The sequence below is a fragment of the Mauremys reevesii genome, linkage group 4 (assembly GCF_016161935.1).
Source record: "Mauremys reevesii isolate NIE-2019 linkage group 4, ASM1616193v1, whole genome shotgun sequence".
In the NCBI taxonomy this organism is placed as follows: domain Eukaryota; kingdom Metazoa; phylum Chordata; order Testudines; family Geoemydidae; genus Mauremys; species Mauremys reevesii.
Window position 1 is genome coordinate 51,736,463 of NC_052626.1, and position 22,334 is coordinate 51,758,796.

Below are 22,334 nucleotides of genomic sequence, written 5' to 3' on the forward strand. Positions count from 1 at the left end.
TTCACATTAGTAGTGTAGTGTCTGGTCCCTCAGCTGATCTTCCTTTTCCCTTGGCACAGGTGCTCAGGAGAAAGTATAAATCGAGGCTTGGGAAACAGAGAAGGGAAAACTAGTCTGTGGAAAGTCAGGGCTCTACATTCAGGCTCATAGATTAGCATTGAACCCAAGGCTAGAGACATTTTTTGTTACTTCTTATTTCTGTTTTGCAGATTTTTTTTTTATTGGTTGGTTGGTTGATTGATTGATTTCTTCCCCACTTCAACCCTCCCCCCCCATTTTCTTTTGAGGAAAATTCTGGTTGATTGTAACTGTTCTGTTTCTGCTGAGTCAGTCCTCCAACTTATATGAGGTAAGTCTAATTGGCAATTGCATTTCCCTTAAATAAATTCACCTGTAGTTCCAATTGTCTATGCCCTTCATTCCTGGCCCTAGCTGTGCCCTGTTAAACAGTTACTGGGTTCCACAGTAGTGCCTGTATTTCAGTTGTGGGTAAACTGATCCCTAAATATGTAGCTGAAAAGCACTTTGGGATCCTTTTGTTAAGAAATATTCACAGATGTTCTGTTAATAATGCTCTTTAGTGTACAAACCTACCATTAGCAGTAGGGCAGCTACTATGTGGCATAATCAGCTGACAGCAGTAGCATATGTCTGGTGATATAAATTGTATTTTGAACAGTTTAATTTTTGTATGTGATACACTCAACTTAATTTTAAAGGGTTCCCACATAGTTGCTACACAGAGAGGAAGGTTTATTTTTTAGCAGGCTTATCCTACATATTTATCCTCCAGCTGGCTCCTGTTCTCTCTCCAGTTTCCATCCTTCTGAAAAGTTTAGAGAAAACACTTCAAAGTGTTGTTTTTAAATATTTGGTACTTATGATAAATTCCTCTCCAATCTTGACCTCACTTCATGCCCCTCAACTCAAACATTCACATCCTGACTTCCCATCTCCATCTTTGTCACTGTCACATACAATCAAGCCTCGGGCTCACCTCCAATGCACAATTCCATTCAGAAAAAAAAGTGTCATGTTGTAATCTTGTACTAAACATTAACTTTTACTTCAGTAGCTTTCTCTACTTTGGGCAGTTTAGAATTCCAGTTAGATCAATTATTTGATTTCTAGTATATTTTTCTAGGTTCAGACGTCTTCAGGAGTCTAATATACCTCCCATCCCAGATCGCCGAGCAAATAAATGGCAAAATGTTGTTGTGTGCTTGGAGGCATTTCTTTATAAAATGTGGCATGGCTCAACTCTGAGCAGCTGCCTATCATAGTAGTTTTATGAGCTTCCACATAGGATAAGCAGTTTCTTGCCCTCACATTCTTGACCAAGAGTATCAAACAAGCATTAAAGAGACATTGTCAATCTATTTAATGCCTAATATGTACTGGCTGAGATTTCAAAGCAGCCTAAGGAAGTTAGTTGGCCAATTTATATTGAATTTCAATAGGAGTTAAAAGAAGATAAATCCCATGCAGTATCCTTGTTCTGGAAGGTACTGTCTGTTTGCCTCTATGTGTACCCCCATCTATCATCTGTTCAGTATACATCAGCGGTTCTCAAATTGTGGGTTGGGACCCCTAAGTGGGTCGTGACCCTGTTTTAATAGGGTCACCAGGGCTGGCTTAGACTTGCTGAGGCCTGGGGCTGAAGTCTGAGCCCCACCACCCAGGGCCGAAGCCAAAGCCTAAGGGCTTCTGCTTTGCACCCACCTCACCTCCTCTGCCCAGGGAAGTGAGGCTTGGGGTTTGACTTTGGCCCCGCACCTGGGCCAGTGGGGCTCAGGCGGGCTCAGGCTTCGCTCCTCCCCCCTGGAGTCATGATGTAATTTTTGTTGTCAGAAGGGGGTTGCAGTGCAATGAAGTTTGAGAACCCCTGGTATATATAATGCCCATTTTAAGACCCAAAGCAGAAGTTCTCCTTTCCTTCTCCCAGCGTGCAAAAGCTGCATGTGAAAAATGCACTGTCATCGTTCATGTGCAAAGTAAAAGGAGTGTAGAAGTATTCAGTGTATGTGTCATAGTACAGGTGTATGTGACCATGGGCGTGACTAACAAGTGGGGAACTCTGTCAAATATGGGCATACCTTCCACCTTGGAGAATTTTGCATTTAACATAATTCATAGGATTTATATATTTGCAGTATACCATTATGTTACTCAAAAACAATGGAGTGTACACGCTCCCCACAATCACAGGTATAGAGAATCCCAGTGAACACAATGATAAAACTGTCCTCCTTGGTACCATTTTGTGCCCATGTTGCCACAATGTTATAACTCCAATGTGTTGATATTCACACAGCACCAGAAGCAGGATTTGTGTCAGCCAGTATTCAGGAGTCAGATAGATAAGCAATTCTGTAAAGTGGCCTGCATTGTGCAGGAGGTCAGACTAGATGATCATAATGGTCCCTTCTGACCTTAAAGTCTATGAGTCTATATGGTAATAGTGCAGACCAGTCATCCGGGTGATGGCTGCTGTAGCACTGTAAGTATTGCTCTAAGATCTGTTTGATTTTTTTTTCCCATTTGGTCATTCAACTGAGGATGGTAGGCAAGACAGGGGCACAGAGACCCCTAACAGATATAGGGCCTTGTGCCAGAAGTGGGCAGTGAACTTGGGTCCCCAGTCAGGGGTGGTATGATCTGGGGAGGCCATGAAAATGGACTACATTGTTTATCCAGAGCCAAGCAGTCTCCCCTGCAGAGGGTAGATCCATGCAGGGAATAAAATGGGCTATTTTTGAAAAGTGATCCACCATTGTCGGGATGGTCATGAAGCCACTGAATTCTGGTAGTTCTACCATAAAGTCCAAGGAAATGGCCTCCTAGGGCCAAGATGGGGCATCCAGGGGTTAGAGAAGGCCACAGGGTTTCTGGCATGGGATCTTGGTGCAGGCACACACCTGGCAGGAAGCAACAAAGGTCTTTATTATGGTGTGCATATAGGGCCACACCAGAGGTACCAAGACATTAATTGTCAGGTTTTATATTGCCCCAGGTGTCCTGCCATGGTGGAGTCTTGGCACAGTTGAAGAACCATCACTCTTGCAGGCTAAAGGGGAACACAGGTGCAGTCCCTTATGAACATGACCCCCTCCCAGGTACTGTGTGGTTATCTGTCGATTATCGCCATCATGTCAAGTGGCATTTTAGAGACCGAGGCAGAGTAGATGAGCGTGAGCAAGTCCTGGTGGTGGGTTGCACTGAGGAAGTTACAGAATTTGAGAATGTGGGCTAGTTCCAGATTGGCACCTCATGGATTAGAGCTATACCTTGTGTGGGTCCATCTTGATTCCTTCCAAGGACAGGATGAAACCCAGGAACTCAGTCAAGGTCTAATCAAACACACACTTTCTGAGTTTAGCGTAGACTGTATTGTCCTAGTCTTTCCAGGACTGTGCAGACATGAGTGGTGTGTTGGTCCAGATCATCTAAGAAGATCAATATATAATCTAAGTATACCACTACCAACTGTTCTAGTAGGTCTTGCAGCACATTGTTAATGAAGTTCTAGAATGTTCTTGGGACATTAGTCAATCTGAATAGAATGCCTAAATATTCAAAGTGGCCATGATGGGTTTGAAAGGCAGTCTTCCTTTTGTCCCCCTATCCAATCGGGATGAGATTGTAAAATCCCTGGAGATCCAGATTAGTGAATATGTGGGCAGTCCTCACATGATCCAACAACTCAGGAATTGGGGTAGCAGGTAATGATTGTTATCTGGTTTAGAGCTTGGTAATTGATGCAGAGACGGGGCAAGGGCTGATGAGGTTGACTTGTTGATGAACCCCGGGCCAGGTTTTCATGGAGGTATTCTTGTGATGCCATCATTTCAGGCTCTGACATTACATAGATCAGCCCAAATGGAATCTTCATCTCTAGCTGAAGTTCTATGAGGAATCACAGTCCTGATGTGGGAGGAGGCTTTCTGTATTCTTTTTTTTTGAAGATGTCATCATAGTCACAGTACTGGGGTGTGGGGGAGGGGCAGAAGAGAGGGTCATAGTTGGTTCAGTGCAAGTGACTAAACCTATTTGGACCTTGGGCCTGGGTACAACACTCACTGATCCCTGCCCATGCCATCAGCAGAATTTTGACAGTAAAGCGGCCTTCTATTCTCGCCACTGAATGAGGGGGTTGTGAAGGGTTAGCCAGAAGATGCCAAGGATCAGGGGAAATATGGGGAATGGATCATTCCAAATCCAATTATCTCTTTGTGTCCCTAATTAATGACCTCCAGGGGGACAATCTCCTCCACAACTGGATCTGAAGATAGTGGGGAACTATTAATAGTTTCAATCATTTCTGGCATGGCCTTTTGTTGCAGGGGAATCTGGAGGGCCTGAGCTGTAGCTGCATCCATAAATTTGTCCACTGCTCCCAAATTGATGGGGGCCTGTTGGAGGGGGATCTGTCGGGTGTCCCCTGGGATGTGCAGCCGGATAGGTACCTGCAAATGGGAAGCCCTTGGTTGGGGCTTGGGTTGCATCTCAGTGAGGGCTAGGATATAGGGAAATTCTTTTCCCTCAGGGACCAGTCCGATTCCCCCAACTGTGTTTCAATCAGTTTGTTTCCCAAAGCTTCACAGGGTTTGTACTGGGCACGTTGAGATGGCATGGCCACACTCACTGTAGTAGAAGCACAAATGGTGCTGGTGGTGCCATTCTTGTTCTTCAGGGGTGAGCCACTGATGAGTCAGGTGGGCTTGCGTGGGTTTGGCAGGCAATTCAGAAGGTGAGGTCCCAAGATGCAGATAGAGGGACTGTAGGGACTTCCTGGGTCAGGCGTTGTCAGCAGGCTGCCCATTGGAGGGTTGAAGTGTTGCTGCTGAGTTTGAGGCCCATAAGTCAACAGCATCATTTATAGTGTGTGGCTATAGTTCCTTAGGCAGGAATGTGTTCAGGGACAGAATTTAGCGCCCTTTTTCTTTTTCTTTTTTTTAAGACTAGATGCTCAGAAACCAATAATTGTCCTTTTAAAATTTGTTTCCCATGATTTACTTTCCCTTAAAAAAGCTAAAACTTGGAGTAATTAAGTGAATTGATACAATCCCTGTAACTGTGGCCCAGAGTCAGCAAAGCACATTAGCACTTACTGGGCTTCAAGCATGCACTCAAGTACCATTTATTTGGCATGTACATAAATGCTTTGCTGAATGGGGGCCTATAATGATTGCAGTGGCATTACCACAGTAATAAATCTCCACTTTGATTGGTACACAGCAACAAACAAACTAGTCAGAGGCAGTTCATTTAGTAAATCTCCTATCTTCACAGACAATGTATAAATGACACCTTACACCCAGCTGTACAACCAATTCACTGTTTGTTTGTTTTTCCCCTCACCCTCTCTTTCAATCATCTAAAAAAGACCAACCCATGTACTGTGTTATACAGCTATAAATAGTAACTAATTTTACCAACTTGTCATTTCTGGGGTTTTTAAAGGAAAAATAACAAAAGAAAACCTTGTTCCTCATTCTGGGAACCATGCCACCATTTAGATTAGTGGAATTTGATCTAAGGTTTCCCATGTTTTGTTGAAGACAAGTCAACAAGAAAAGGACAATATAGCCAGGATAGTGAACAAAAGTTGTAATAATGGGTGAACCTCTAAACGCTAAGAAGTTGATGTCAGCTAAGCAACTTGAGGGGTGAATGTTTTGTTAAAGCTTAGCAGAGCTAGTCATAATTTATAGGCTATTTCCCTACAGCAACACCCTACCACTGACTCCCCCATCTCCCACTTTTGATCTCAAGGAGTAGCTATCCAGTGGCATCATACCTCACTCCAGGCAGCTGTTATCTGAGGGATAGATCTGAGTTACTCCAGTCCCCATCCTCAATTTTCTCATGGAACAAGAGATATGTAGATGATGGGGGTTCTGAGATGTTCAAGGCTTTTTTTCCCCACCTTCCTTGCAGTTCTTCTTTGAGACAGCAACAGGACACAGCCATCCTTCCCCACTCCAAATAGCCCTTCTATTTTAGACAGCAAGGCTCAGTGTGCTTCTTCCCTTTCCTGCCATGTATTCTCAGAGAATAGGCTCAAGGTTGCCTCATCTCCCTAGCCTTTCAGTTTTGGAGGAAGTCAGATCAAAGGCCTCTCTCCCTACCACAGAATCAACGGGGCCCAAATATCTCTAAACACTTCTTTTTTTAGGCCCTGTTGCTGTTGATTCAAATTCCTTGTGTTCTGAAAGTTTGAATGAAGCAGCAACTAGGGACCAGCAGTGGGTCTGAGAGGAGCTGGGCCCCAATCCAAGAAAGGAAAAGCAGGCCTGGATGGAATCTAGAGAGTTGCAGGGATGGTGAGAGTTAATAAAGGATATATTGGCACTGATTTGGAAAAGAAAGATACAAAGATGTGGGGAGCAGCAGAGACCCTTCACTTGATTTTTCATCACTAGCATTTTTCTTGTTGGAGGATATTGTTTCTTCAACCTGAATTTTTAACTTTTGGAATTTAATAACAGTACAAGGTCCTCATTAAGTTCCTGTGTTCTGCTACCTACTCCTGAATTTCAAGTACAAGAATTAATGTGGCAGCAGAATGCTAATAACAGAACAGTGATTTATGGCCACAGGCTATTGAATAACTTCACATTTGAGTACTCATTGGGACTTCGGAGAATCCTTATAAATAATAGTACAGAACATTGGGAGCCCATAAATAACAAACACAGAGGCCAGGAACAAAATCCAAACATGTCCTCTACGTGAGGTGATAATATAATAGGTAGTGGGTTTTTTTGTACTCTTCTAGAGCTGCATTTACAGGTTAGATTTGGACCTCAGTGACAGTTGTGTAATTCCAGAGCAACCCCCTCATCTTCATTGGAGTTATGCTGAATTTACAACACTGACACCACAATCAGAATTTGGTTCATATGCTATAACCAATTTCTGGGGTTCTTTGGGTGAGAAAAATAAATGTGACTATAGCCTCAAGTGACCTTGTGTGGTATAGTATTATTTCCTGATGGTGTTCCAAAAATACAAATTATTATAACAACTGTATTATTAACACTGGTAACTCCTTGTTTAAAAAATCTAACTGGGTTTGTTCCTTTTTATATTTCACTGAGCATTTATCAAATACTCTGTAAACTATTGATTAATACACACATTGGAGAGTATTAGGTTTTACTCACCTTGAAATGGTGATACTGTGATCTGTAATACATTTAAAATACAACTTTACAAGTTTTAAGGCCAGTTTGTGAATCATACATGGGATTTCAGATGTTTCCCTGTTTCATCAGTTATTCATCGCAGAGTGTTCTGGTGCATGAAATCTGCAATTAAAATCAAATGCAAAACAGAATTCTGGTTCTTTTATATGTAAAGTCAGGATTTTGCATTCCACTTAGATCTGTGCAGAAATACAACTGGGATCCATCAAAGCATAAATTTTGTTTGCCTAAAAAGATTACATGTTGCCAATTAAGTGATAAAATGTTAATTTTTTTTGCATCTGGTTGCAAATGAAATGAAGTTACTTTGGTCCGCCCCAAGCCAACACAAACTGGGAGTCTTATTCATAACCATAATTTTCTTTTATTACTTGTACTTTTCCTCTCTCAATTCTTCCAGCTGCCAGCAGTCTTCATTAACCTCCACATTTATGATCCCAGAAAAGGGTGTAACATTATCTTTGTGAGCCTTTAATAGTTTTACTCTAGTTGCTGATGAAGATAAATTTCAACAGTTGTTAGACAGCAGATATATGTTGAAGAAATTATTGATTTTACCTATAGTATATAAAAGTTGTAACTTTTTTGTTTTCATAAAACTCTGATTTAAAATGTATTTTTAGCCTAATGCAAGCATTAGTGGTAAGTAAACATGCTTTGGTTCTGCATGAGCATATGAATCATTTACACGTGCAAGCATGCACACACACATAGAAAGATGTTCTCTGCAGTGTTTTCTTTTTTATATTGTTGAGTGTCACAAGACAGGATCAGTTCTCCAGCTATTGTGCTTCTGTATCTTTTTTTTTATTCTCTTTATATTTTATGCAATTAGTCTTTGCCTCGTTCTCCTTCAATAAAGCTGCAGTATAGAGACACCTGCTGGGAAATGCATGAACAGAAACAAATGCAAATATGTCTCTCCCAAACAAAACAATAGGTAGGTTTAGACACAGGGTCTTATTTTCTGAGGTTAAAAATGGCATTTCTAGTCTCTTTGCAGAACCACTTATAACTGAATCAAAACCCACCCTAGGTATGAATGCTTGATTTGAGCTCACAGGACTAGTAGACTAAGAACATAGCAGATTAAGACAATCATGAAATTGTACCAAGATAATATCCATATTACACAGTATCTCAGTATTACTTTCCTCCAAATTTTAAAATTTGTGGGCAGATGGAGATGGATTTGATCACAACAGACTCTAGGGCTGGCTCAAAACAAGGCGTTTGCACCCTCTACAAGACTTTGAAAGGAATGCCCACTTCAAGCTTTAGTTGTAGAGGGAATCCTTGTAATTGGGGTCTTGCAGCAACAGATGCCTAAAGCTAGGTCTGACTGAATCTATTTCTGAATAAGATATGGGGCAAAAAGATCAAGGCATTATTTTTGAGGAGTCAGCCCTGATCCATTCCTTACAAGGTTGAGAAAGGATGGGGATCCAAAAGACTAGGTGTTGTTATTATAATTATTCCAATGTTAAAAAAAGAGCTATCAAAACCTGTGCCCAGACCAAAATATATTTATTTTAGACAGTGGGTATGTTATAATTTAACTAGAAGATTGAACATTATTTTATCAATGAAGGATTTTTTTAACTTTTCAATTGAATTCTACGATTTGAATTATTATTCAGTAATTTCCTTAGGGAAGGTGGTCTGGACTTTGCAGACTAAAACTCTGGGCTGAGAACAATTTTAATTTTTTGTATTTAAAAACATGTATGGTATTCTAAATCACTCACTTTTTGCAAGCCTCTAAAGTAACCATCATGATTGTTGCTTGTCTCCTCATTTCTATATCCTGTGGAGTAATTCACTAGACTACACATTCTAGCACTCTCCAGGTAGTGAATCATACAGCCCAGGTTCCAAAACAGTTTAGCTAATAACTCTGTTGTCACAAGTTCATAACTTACTGAAAAAATCACTCTATTTGTTTTCTCACATAAAGTCTTTAAAAAAGTTTATGTAAAACCTGTTTTACTATATTTGTGTTCTGCAAGAATTAAAAAAAAAAAAAAAAAAAAAAAAAGGAGGCTGGAGTTTTCAAAGACCTAAGCAGGGGTTAGGTTCCAATTCCAATTGATTTTCAATGGGACTAGGGTGACTAAGACCCGTTGGCATCTCTGACAAACTCTCCCTTAACTTCTTATTTTGAAAAGAAATACTGTGACATTCTTTTTTACATACAGATAACTCAAAATGGCTGACTTTTGACTCTTCAAATTTAGCATGTTAAGTTGTCATTAAGCAGTACATCCACCCCCAAGTATGAAAAAATTGGTTCAGCAATAAAGTTAATAAAAGGAATTTTTTCCACCACATATGGGCATAGAAGTTTATTCATATAGGTCTGACAGTTCATCATACATGTGGTTTTCCTTAAAGGTCACCTAGTAAGGTGCATCATTAAGGCTCTGAACCTGCAAGGACTTCTATGCAGATATGTATCAGAGGGGTAGCCGTGTTAGTCTGGATCTGTAAAAGCAGCAAAGAGTCTTGTGGCACCTCATAAACTAACAGACGTTTGGGAGCATGAGCTTTCGTGGGTGAATACGACGAAGTGGGTATTCACCCACGAAAGCTCATGCTCCCAAACGTCTGTTAGTCTATAAGGTGCCACAAGACTCTTTGCTGCTTACACAGATATGGATTCCTTGCAGGACTGGGACCCATCTTTGTACTTTGCAATGTTTATGTTGGCCATAAAGTGTCTTAAATTATTTCCTAAGAGCATATATTTAGTGACTTTAATGGGAAATACCAGATTCCCTCTACAACTTTTTATCAGCCACTTTCTTCTTAAATTTCTTCAGAGCCCATGGATGTACACCACCTGGTCCAGGTGATTTATTGCTACACCACTTCTCATTTTGTTCTAATACCTCCTTGTTTGACAAATTAATGACTGGCAATGCCTTACTCTTTCTAGGTATTAAAAATATGTCAGAAGTAGGTATCTCCACAACATCCTTCATGGTGAAGACTAATGCAAATAAATCATTTAACTTCTCTACAGAATCCTTATTCTTTTTACTTATTCTGCTCCCTTTACTGATGATATATTTGTTGCTATGACTTTCCAGAGTCCATCTTAATCTTCCTGATTTCTATCTTGCATTTTACTCAACATAATTTTGGATCCTGTCATTGGACTAGTTTCCTATCATGTACTTTGCCATTTAACTATACTTTTTCTTGCTTTTTTTTTACTTGCTTTCCTGCTTGTTTTTTGTGTTTGTGTGTTTGTGTTTTTTTTGTTTTGTTGTTGTTGTTTAGGAATATGCAGCCCTTCTGTGACTCAACTGTGATGTGTTTCTATGCTGAGACTAACAATTTTAATTTCCTCATTTTGGACTTTTGGGTCATTTTTGATTAGCTCTCATGTTTTAAAACATAATCTCTCTCTAAATAATGCTTAGCTCTATCTATAGATCTAAGGGATGTTACAAAGAAGGATAAGTATCATTGTCCCCATTTTATAGAGGGGGAAACTGAGGCACAAAGGGATCTAGTGATATTTTTAAGTTCATATAGCAGGTCACTATTTCTTTGTACTTCTTGAATCAGCTCCCATGTGTGCTAAGGCTAGGTCAAAAGTAACTTCTTCTCTTGAATGCTGTAGATCTAGTTGTTTGACCTACTCATTCCAAGAAGCAATTGTTTCTCCAAACCTTGTCCTGATGTTAACATTTTTCCGAGTTCAAATGTGGGCAGTTGAAACCACCCATTATTACTGTTTTATTAGATTTTGTCAACATATAGCAGCCTATGGTTTGGTTTGGTTTTGTTTTCATTACACCACCTTTCAGAAATGTCTGTTATATCAAGGTCACCTAGTTTTCATTTAAGCTTCTCACAATTGTATACTGTATAGACACAGTTTTTTATTTTTGATTGTGTGCCTGCTGCTTAATTCCTTTATGACACCCTGTAATTTTTCTGGAATGCACCCTTGTGATCTTAATCTTTCCCTCCCCAGTTCAGCTGTAATTTCTGCCCTATCCTTTACTACAAATAGTTATTTGTTTTACTGACATTCCAAGGAGAAGTCTTAGTCCAATATGAGTGTTCAGATTTCCCTCAGCTCTTGGTTTAAATAATCTCCTCAAACACTGTCAGTTCTCTGTGTCAGTAGCATGCAGGAGTGAAAGTAATTTAAAGGATTTACTGGTACGCCGGAGTCCTAAGCAGGGGCCGTGGCTTCAACCGGAAGAGGCGTGACCTCAACTGGAAGAGGCGGGGGCTTTAAATACCCAGGCCCTTTAAATCAAGACTTAAAGGCCCAGGGGCTCCAGCTGCAGCTAGGAGCCCCGGGGCCTTTAAATCACCCCTGGAGCTACCAGCTGCAGAGGTGGCTGGGAGCCCCGGGGCTCAGGGGCAATTTAAAGGGCTCAGACTACAGCCGTGACTACCGCAGTGAAGCCTCTGGCTCTTTAAATCACCACTGGAGCCCTGCCACCTCTACCCCCGGGGCTCCGGCAGTGGGGCTTAGGAGGCGATTTAAAGGGCCCGGGGCTCTGGCCACTGCAGGGAGCCCCAGGCCCTTTAAATCACCAGGCTGGGGAAGCTAGTCTGGTCCAGCACGGCGTACTGGCTCTTGCCAGTACACTGTACCAGACCGTGCCATCTTACTTTCACCTCTGGTAGCATGACTTGGTTGAACCCGCCCCACGCAATCGATATGGCCCCTTCCCACTCCACAAAGGTCTCTGGTGCCTAATGAATTTAAACCCATCTTCCCAAATTGATGCCTTGTTCTCCCAGTTCAGCTGGCTCTGAACGTGAAACAAAAACATTTCAGACAAAGTTTTTGTAGCTGAACTGAATTTGAGTGTTTTCCATATAATCTAAATTTTGGCTTCTAGTACATGTAACTACTACTTTTGCTTCTTCTGCTTCCCTTAGTCATTGGTACTAATATGAGCCATGACCAAAGGCTTCTCACCAGCACTCAGAGAAGTTTGTCTTCCCAAGATCTATCTCCATCTTTGGCAGAGAAGTCAAACTTTATTTACAAGTGCGGGGGAGTGAGGCTGATACTTGTAGTATCTTTTTGACAAGCAGAGATCAATGTAAAGATAAACCTTTTTTCATGAAAGGAACTGTACCTAACCTACAGAAATGAGGTAACAAACTTTCTATTACTGTGTAGCTGCAACTTATGACTGCCCTGTCCTGGGCTTCTTTGTTTCTGCCCCACCAGGTAATGCCTCAGAAAACCAAAGACTGCCCTTTGTGTGTACAGGATGTGTGGCATGTTACAATTCCTGGAGACTTCCTCTATACCACAACTTTCCTTTTTTTAGATCCCTTTTTAAAATTTCCTGACTTAACTAAAACAGTGTTAAATAAAACTATCAAACTATTATAAATATAATAACTTACTTTTTGAGTCGCTTAAACACAACTCTAACATGTCTCAGTCAGTCTCATGGGGGTTTTTCAGTAATCTTCCTGATCTACTGAGTTACAAACCCTCTTTACCCAAGTCTTTGTCTGTAATAGACTGTTCAGTCTCATGATCAATAATAGGGTCAGTTTGTGAATTGTTTTCAACGTGTACATCTGCTCTCAATTTACTTGTCTCAACCAAATTGTCAGGTATCTTGATGAAATGCTTACAATTCCTTTGTAAGATTTTGCATTCATCTGTGATGACTCAGTATGAATGAGGTGACTTGTCTTTGATCACTGTAGCTTTGATTGGCCAGTGCCCCTCTTGCCAAAATCTCTTTGAGTTTTTGTTTTTTAATCATGGAAGAGGTCTTGCTTCTTTATTGTAATATTTTATCTGATTGTACTTCCCAGTCTTCTTCATTATCATAGACTCCTTGGCTAGCCTTTGTCTTTGTCCCACACCTACTAATTGACTATTTACATTGTAGAGGAGCTCAGCAGATGACTTTCCATATTTCAGCCCTACAGATCTATAGTTCAGTAGTGCTAAATATGATTAATAGATTCTAAGGCCAGAAGGGACCACTGTGATCATCTACTCTGATCTCCTATATAACTATACACACACACACACACACACACACACACACACACACACACACACAAATTGCTAGAGCACATCTTTTTGAAAAAACACCCAATCTTGATTTTAAAATTCCCATTGAATCCACCATGACCCTAGGTAAATTGTTCCAATGGTTAATTACCCTTACTGTCAAAAAATGTGTGGCTTATTTCCAATCTGAATATGCCCAGCTTCAACTTGAATCCATTGGATCATGTTATGTCTTTGTTTGCTGGATTAAAGAGCCCAGTATCAAATATTTGTTCTCCATTTAGGTGCTTAAAAATTGTGATCAAGTCATCCCTTAACCATCTCTTTGTTAAGCTTAATAGATTGATCTCCTTGAGTACGTCTCAATAAGGCATGTTTTCTAATCCTTTCAACATTCTCCTGGCTCTTCTTTGAACCCTCTCCAATTTATCTATATCCTTCTTGAATTGTGCAAACTACAGCTGGACACGGAATTCCAACAGTGGTCAGGCCACTGCCAAATATAGAGGTAAATAAACTCTCTACTCCTACTGAGATTCCTCCTACTTGAGATGTATGTATCCAAGGATCGCAATAGATTATGTTGGCCACAGCATAGCACAGGGAACTTATATACAGCTGATGATCCATCATGACCCCCAAAACTTTTTTTTTTCCAGAGTGTCTGCTTCCCAGGACAGAGTACCCAGTTTTGTAAGTATGGTATACATTCTTTGTTCCTACATGTATATATTTAGTCATATTAAAATGCAAACTGTTTGCTTGAGCTCAGCTTACCAAGTGACTCTGTAACAGTGACTCGTCGTCTTCATTATTTACCACTCCTGCAATTTTTGTTGTCTGCAAACATTATTAGTGATTATTTTATGTTTTCTTCCAGGTGATTGATAAAATTGTTATATAGCATAGGACTAAAAACTGATTTCTGCAAGACTCTGCTAGAAATACACCCACTCTGATGATGGTTCCCTGTTTACACTTATATTTTGAGACCTATCAGATAGCCAGTTTGAATCCACTTAATGTGTGCCATATTACATTTATATCTTTCTAGTTTTTTAATTAAAATGCCATGCGGCATAATGTCAAATGCTTTGCAGAAGTCTAAGTATATTACCTCAATACTATTACCTGTATCAGCAAAACTTGTAATCTCTTAAAAAATAAAATATCTAGTTAACTTGATGGGCTCTGTTTACCATAAACCCATGTTGATTGCATTAGTTATATTACCCTCCTCTAGTTCTTTATTCATCTAGTCTTGTCAGACTGATAGGATGATAATTATCCATGTAATCTAATTTATGCTTTTTAAATATTGGCACAGAATTTCTCCCAGTCTTCTGGAACTCCCCCCTGTGTTCCAAGATATGGATCTTCTCTTACATCAGTTGCTTTTTTGAGCAAGTTCTTCACTATATATACACTCCAGATTCAGCTAACCTATTGGCTTGAGGATGATGTTACTAGATGTCTAATGATGAAAGTTGTACATTCTAGCAAAGTCTAGGATTCCTTAATTTGATTTGTTGTCAGTTATTACTGTTCTTGGAATTCCATGATGTGCAAATACAGATTTAATGTGCCTGACAACTGTTGCTGCTATGGTATCTTCAAGCGTGACTATTTCTGGAAAATTGATAAAGTAGTACACTATTACCAGGTGATCAAGTCTTCCCAAGTTGAACATGTCAATTGCAGCTTTGTCCCATGGAATAGTAACTTGTCTGTATGGTATCATGGGTTCTTTCTGTTGGGAATCTCTGACTTCTAACATGTTCCATAGCTGATTTCCATTTCTTTCATGTCACTATTCATCTTTAACCATAATACAACTTCTCTAGCTCTCTTTTTTTGATGTGGGCATTCCCAGGTGCCCTTCATGTATTTGTTCCAATATTTTCCTTCTCATTACTGGGGGAAACACAATCTGTTTTCCTTTCAAAAGCACTCTTGAGATCACGGAAAGCTCATTTTTATAATGGAAATAGGCAGGTGGGAAGTGTTGATATTTTAGTCCTTTACTTATAGCATGTATCACTGCTTTCTGCATTTCATCTTTAGCTGTTTCTGTGTCCAAGTCATCCCATCTGCCTCAAAATTTAGCATCTGACTCTTTTTCTCATGTTCATATGTATGTTTACTATTTGGTCCAGATCACCAGGCTGTGTATTGTCAGAAGGAAGATGTGCTTTTGAGAGTGCCATTAGTAAGTGGCATCCAGGTTTGAACTCCAGGGCCACATCATATTTTTGTATTTTCAAAATTAGTTGTTTGTAATATTTGGTGGTGTTTCTCCAAGTCTCTTTTTGCATATTCAATCAGTGGTTTATCAGGTTGTGCTTTGAAGCTGCTACAATAAAATCATGACATTGTGTACATCCATATGTCAGACCTTATGTTTTTTTCAATTTGTGCATACTTCATCTGTGTGGCTGTCATAGTCCTAAATGCATATGAGACTGGCAACCAATCAGTTCATGACACTGAGTGCTGCTCCCAGTCCTTATTTCAAAACATCTGTGAAGAGTTGGCTGATCTAACATACTGGGACGCAATCCAGACCAGTGAGTGTGTCACCCTTGCCCTGCAACCTGGGGTGCTTTGCAATGCCTTACTGTTGTAGCTCCCAACCTGGACAGCTCACAAACAGACTTCCAGCATGCAGGTCACTGTTAGATGTGTTTGTGTAATTGCAGCCTGCCCGTCACCCTGCACCAGCCTTGATTATACTGCAGGGTGACCTCAACACACTTCCAACTCCACATTTTCTCCCCAAAATATGTCTTGTACTGCCCAGCCCTCTCTTGGACAGTCAAATATATTAGGACAGTTGTTCCTTTAAGGGAGTAATATAAACACAACTTGCCACCCTAAATTGCGGTGCCCAGACACTTCAATGTGAACACACTGGATTAGATAAAGAAATCAAACAAATTTATTAACTACAAAGAGATAGATATTCAATACAAGCAATAACATATAAAAGTCAGAAACAATTACAAGAAAATAAAGATAAAATGCCTAGCTTAACAAACTATATTAGATTCAAAGCAAAGTTTCTCATCCTGTGCTTCCAACACCATTTCTGACCAAACTTTCAGGTCAGGACACATTCCCCCAGAGTCCAATGACTGCTTCCTTTGTCGTCTTAGGTGCAAAGAGTGAGACAGACAAGGAGAGAGGAAAGGTGTCTCTTAGGGTGTTTGCCCTTCCTCCTTTTCATAGTTTCAGTCTCTCTTTGAACAGCACTTCCAACTGAAAATCAAGACACAGGGGGTCTGGTGGAGGAAAGAGATGTCCTACTGTTTCTTTGCTAAGATACAGATCTTTGTCCCTGCCGTCCTTTCTTGCCAAAGAATGGCCACTTGATAAGTGACGATACCTGGCTGGGGCATCAGCTTGCCTTTTGTCTTTAAGAAACTGGTTTAGCCACTCCCTGGACTTATCAGGGAGTCATGACTGAGTCATGATTTCAGCTCATGTTCAGTAAAGTTATGAAATGATCAGCAAGTTATGAGGTTTCAAGTGATATCTCACAAGGCATTCCCCATAGAAAGATTATTACAATAGTGTGTATGGTGTGAATACAGGGATACCTTCCGTCACATGCTCACAAATTTCCAGTGCTCCCCTCAGTCACTCTAAATGTTCAATGGCAATACTGCCCCAAATTATTATCAACATACATTTTCACACCTGCTAGACCCTCTAGCATTCAGTTTATTATACAGGGAAATACTTCTAGAGCCAAACATATTCCAAAAGACAGTCTTTAAAAGCAACATCTACCAAATGGTGTGTTGCAAGTGTATTCTAGGAGCTCTCAGTATCTTATGGGATCTGCTAAATTTCTGGTGATACATTGAATTTGCTGAAGAATCTGGGTCCTGCCATCTTGGACAACAGTTGCCTTCTTAGGGGCAAGTGGATGTGTTCTCTCATTATATTTTTGAGCTCCTTACAGTCCATACTGAGCCATAGTCCTCTTTCCCCCTTCCCACTATAATTACTAAGGTGTGAACCCAGTCTGTTGGTTCTTCCATTCTCTGAATGATACCATCTGCTGTCATGTCTTGCTGTTTTTCTTCTAGCCTTCTTCTCAAGGCTTATGGACCTTTTTTGCATAGCATGTGCCACAGATTCTGCATCTTCTCTTAATGGTATGTCGTATGTTATTGGAAGGCACCCATTTTCTGTGAATACATTGTCATATGATGCCATTAATACTTTCATATCTGATTCTATATTGTCTCTCTTTATGGTATACGTTCTGTTAACAAGACCAAGTACTTCACACATGTGTAGGCCCAGGACTGGTTGCTTGTCTTTGTACCACCACAAATTCCTGTTTTATCATTTTTCCTTTGTATTTAAGTGTCAGTATGCACGCTCTCTCTCTCTCAGCATTGGAGTTGTTCAACTGTTATAGTCTTTCACAGACACTTTTGGTTCTTCCTCTTTTATGTAATCCATATATCTCTCTAGTTCAGTTTCTGTTATAATATTTACTTGTAACCTAGTGTCTATCTTGTATGTTGCATACGTGTCATTTATGCCCACCTTAATTAGCCAATATTTTGAGCTTTCAACTTTCCCCATTATTGTTCTTAAAAACTGTTCTTCCTCTTCACTTGAAGTATCATTTTCTGCACTTTCCTGCTTTCTCTATTAATTTTAGCATAATGGTTGGATTTAGTACAGTTTCTACTTATTTGCCTGAATGCTGGGCTTTTCCTATACTCATGCCAGTTATCACATTGCCGACATTGTTTCCTGCTGTCCATTTTTATGTCCTTGTCCCGTTTAATTTCTGTGAACTTTTCCATTGCTGATTTAGCTATGGTAACTCTGTCATGAGGTCTATGCCTTTCTATAGGTTTTTTTATTTGTTTGTTTGTTTTGTTCTACGTGGCATAAACATATTACCCATCAAATTCCTCTTCCTTAGTAACCGTTCACATACTTAAAAAAAAATTGTTACACTCCAGTACAATCTGTTCTTCAGTGAGGGAGTCTTTTAATATTACATATTCACAAGACTGACTTTTACTTTTAAGTCTATGACAAACTCCTCTATTGTTTTGCCTTCATTCTGTGTTCTCATTCTGAATATATATCTCTCATAAATAACGTTTTTTTCCCCTAGGTACACAACAATCTTCAAACATTTTCATTATTTCTGCAAAACTTTCCTTTCTTTCCCCACCACCATCTGTATGGAATGCACTGTGTATATCTAGGGTTTCTCTGCCTGCCACTGTTAAGAGTAAAGCAATTGATTGGCTATCCTCCAGTTTGTTTGACCCCATAGCTTTCATATACATCTCAAATTGCTATTTGAACCATTTCCAGTCATATTCAGCATTTCCTCTGAGTCTCAGGGCTGATGGGGGGGGGTGGGAGGTTATGTGCAGTTTCATGGGCTCTATAGAAGGTGTTGCAAGGTTACCTCTCACTGGGTGTTCTAGCACAATATGCCTGCCACTCCTGGTACCATGTAGTATCTTATGATGAGCAGAGTGGTGTCAAGATAAACCCTTTATTATGAACAGGAACTACTTAGAGCAATGAGATGACAAATACCCTACTGCTCTGTGTAGCTGCAGCCTGCAATTGACTTGTCTAGGGCTTCTTTGTTTCTGCCCACAGAAGGAAGTGTGCCACGGGAAACCAAAAACAGTATCTAGAGTGTACAGGAAGTATGGCAACTCCTAGCATTTAATCTATACCACAATGTAGGGATAACTTTGACACTTGGAAAAACTACACAACAAAGTGTGTCTATCATATAAAGTGCAGTAGTGGAGCCCTGCAAAAAGGCTGGTGTTTCTAGAAAGCAGAAACTGTACTGTTACCTTAGCTGTATTTGTATGATAACTAGTGTGGTCATAAGGCTTTCTCCGTGTTCCTCATTGAAAGCCCAAGATCTTGGCTACCCCACTTTGGATCAGACTTTCTTTTGCCTTTATGAATTTTAACATTTAAAATGCAGTGGTGTCTAAGCACCACAATGAGATTGAGCCCTATTTTGCTAGTCACTGTCTGCGTTACACCTTTGAGTGCCCTAGGTCAGATAACTTTTTTGTTCCCCTCCGCCTCTTGGTGGAACTGAGAAGTCTGTATTTTTTGTCTTCAGGAATAAACCCCATTGACTTTCCAAATCTATATTAAACAAATATATTAGATGTTAGTAATTTTCATTTTCTTTCAAACATCTAAGAAGATCAAAAACCTTCAGTTACAGGGTAATTAAGTCAAAAAGTAAAATCCTTCATATCCTTAGGCATTTTTTCAGTGCCGTTTCAAAATCCTGTTAGAATTTTCATGTTAATGGTCCTATCGACTTATAGTTTTGTTCGATACCTTCCCCTTTAGGAAGCCTGAGGGTTCTTTCTATTTCACAGCCTTAAAGGTAAGGTGTAAACATAAGATTTTCTTAATTCCCTATTTCTCAATAACTGCACTCGGTATAAAAATTACCACTTGATGGATGGTATTACAAGGATCCACAAGGATGAACCTGTATAATAGATTTTTAAAATAACTAGAGCTCTCCCTTTTAAGGGCTTTTATAACCAAGAGAACCAGCTTAATTCAACCTGTTACTTTATAGGAAGCCAGCAAACTCAGGTTAGGAGTAATCTGATCATGGCTGCTCAGCTGAGGGAGCAGGCATACCACTGCATTTTCCACAATATATGAGACATTACTCACCAACAGATGTCGTCTTGGCAGTCTTCAGCATAGTCTGTTTTAAGTCCCTAACACAAGATAAAAGCAATAACTGGATTGACAACAGATAAGGAGGAAAATAAAGGTTACAAACCACCAACCTTTAAGTATAAAACATTTTAAATGATTATGTAATAAAACATAAAAATGTTTAAAACCTTTACGGCCATCTAATGGGCGAAGGTAATAAACAGTCAATTAACCAGGAGATACCATTGACTCTCTATTATTTAGAAGAACCAAAAAAACCCCAAAATATTAAAATATCTGATACAGTGCTTTCTTTAATAGTAATAGCCACTTATTTCAGACTTTACTGGATCATATATGCACCTTTTTCCATAAAAAACACCTTGGCTTCAGCTCTTTGTTTCTAAGCCAGGATACTTTTATTCCTGTCTGTACCAGATGCTACCTTAGAGTTATTACTTAATTATTAATTTTATAGTTCAGCTATTCTTATCTTAATTGTAACTTAGCAGGAGTCTCACTGCTTTAGTTCTTGTGAATAAAGTTTGCTCTGTGTATGTAATGAAACTCGAGATTGGGACATTTACATGAAAAATATATTAAATTACTTATTACATTCACATTGATGTCATGATTAAGAATATCACAAAGAGCACAGTATAAAGCAATAATAAATAATTGACTGGTTATTTTAAAAATTATTCCAAATGTATCCTTAATCCTCTTAACTAAGACAAATTTTAAGCTCCTTATTTTATGTTCTGTGAGTCTTTGGGAGTTCAGCTGGTATTTGGCTTGATAAAACAGGGTTAAATGCTGAGTAATAATATCTCAGAGCTCTGGGGGACAGCAATTTACACTGATACCTAATGTAAATTCTTATAAAACTAGTCTTTTACCTCCAGGACTACATTTCAAGTCCATCCTGAAGCATCTGAAGTGAAATCAGTTTGGCTATTTCAATTCAGTGCACTTAAAAACTATTGGACATAGTTTCTGTTGCTTCAGTATCACTGATAGTAACCTATACATGAGTGGCCCAACTGAGTTAGAGTGATAGCCCTAGGTCATTTGTGGGTCAGTGAAAAAATGTGTGCTGTGTTGTACTCTACCAAAACCAGCAGGTACTTTGATAAATAAAGGAGACAAGCCACTCAAAAGTAGAAGTCTTTTGAAAAACATAATTGCTCTACCATGCCCACATGACCAGAAATCGAAGAGAAACTGAAATGTCCATCTATCTGGATAAATTACACTGATTTATGGATTTGGTTTCTGAAATGGAAGTTGAGTATCAAAGCCCAGATAGGAAATGTTAGTCTGTATAAGACTTTTATGACATAAATAACACTTCACTAAACTCTGATCTTGAGCTCAGTTGGGGTCAAAGTCTGTATTATTTAGAAAGAGGTTGTTTTTGTCCACTACAAAATAGAGTGGAAAAGTCATTTATTGTGAATAACTACATATTGGCTTATTATTACACCTTCCCAAGAGGAGGGAAAATATATTAATGTTCAACGCCAGCAAGAGCTGTCTTCCTACTGTACCCACATGTTAAATCAAAGACAGTGTTTTGTTTTTTTTTAAATATAGTGACTGGTTGATTTAAGATTAAAATGGCAGATTGAGTTCACAAAACTCATATGCCTTTTTTTCCCCTAGAGACTTGACACACATCTTTCCAAAGTCACCTAGGCCATTATTAAATGTTATGAAAGGTGGTTACTCTATCTAAAGTCAACCTACAGGAATATTTGTGTCCCTCTCCCCGCCCCCCAATGAGCTACATAGCCTTTTAAATGGCTCTTTCTACAAATGCTAGCTAGTTCCTAACAGAAAACAGAGCTGTGATCTTAAGGAAGCTTCACATATTGTGACAAATCGTTGTGCCTCTGAGCTATTCATCCACAACATAACTTTTTTTTTATCACTCTCATATCTGTAATGAATGAAATGTGTGGGGTTTTTTTACATTTATCAAAAAGCAAGCTGAGCAAAAGTCAGAACCAGCCCTATTAAAGAGAATGGTGAGCATTATTTTCAGCAGGTTCAGTCGTGCAGACTTATTGAAATGACAAATCCAAGTTATACCACTATGCCTCACATCGGTAGCACTGCAAGAATGCTTTTTCACGGCAGAATGATTTTGTATTATTTTTAAAATAATGGAAAATGCATGAAATAAAATGCATGAACAAAGTAATGTAATCAAGCTATTAACATTCTGAAAGTAATGAAGCAGGCCCTAGTAACCTACCTATATGCCTATCTCTGGCAAACAAGCATATGTAACTTGAATCTTACTCATGTAAGTAAAGTGACACATGTGCATAAGTGTTTCCAGGTCTAGGGTCCTAGTTTATTGTAATGATTGCAAATACTACTTAGTTCAG

General features: G+C 39.4%; 2 long non-coding RNA genes across 4 annotated transcripts in view; one reads left to right on the forward strand and one right to left on the reverse strand.

The window, feature by feature from the left end:
- Nucleotides 1-94: 94 nt before the first annotated feature.
- LOC120404439 lies at nucleotides 95-15,618 on the forward strand. Its single transcript, XR_005597983.1, has 4 exons — nucleotides 95-349; nucleotides 3,014-3,116; nucleotides 13,893-13,926; nucleotides 14,561-15,618. It is a non-coding gene; the product is annotated as an uncharacterized LOC120404439 (long non-coding RNA).
- LOC120404440 overlaps nucleotides 7,230-22,334 on the reverse strand; it is a 173,900-nt gene continuing 158,795 nt past the window's right edge. For 2 of the 3 annotated variants that reach the window (XR_005597986.1, XR_005597984.1), the window contains exons 3-4: nucleotides 19,951-19,997; nucleotides 7,230-7,313 (exon numbers count right to left, since the gene is read on the reverse strand). This is a non-coding gene — a long non-coding RNA (uncharacterized LOC120404440). The remainder of the gene's footprint in view (nucleotides 7,314-19,950; nucleotides 19,998-22,334) is intronic. The other variant, XR_005597985.1, reaches the window with a different exon arrangement.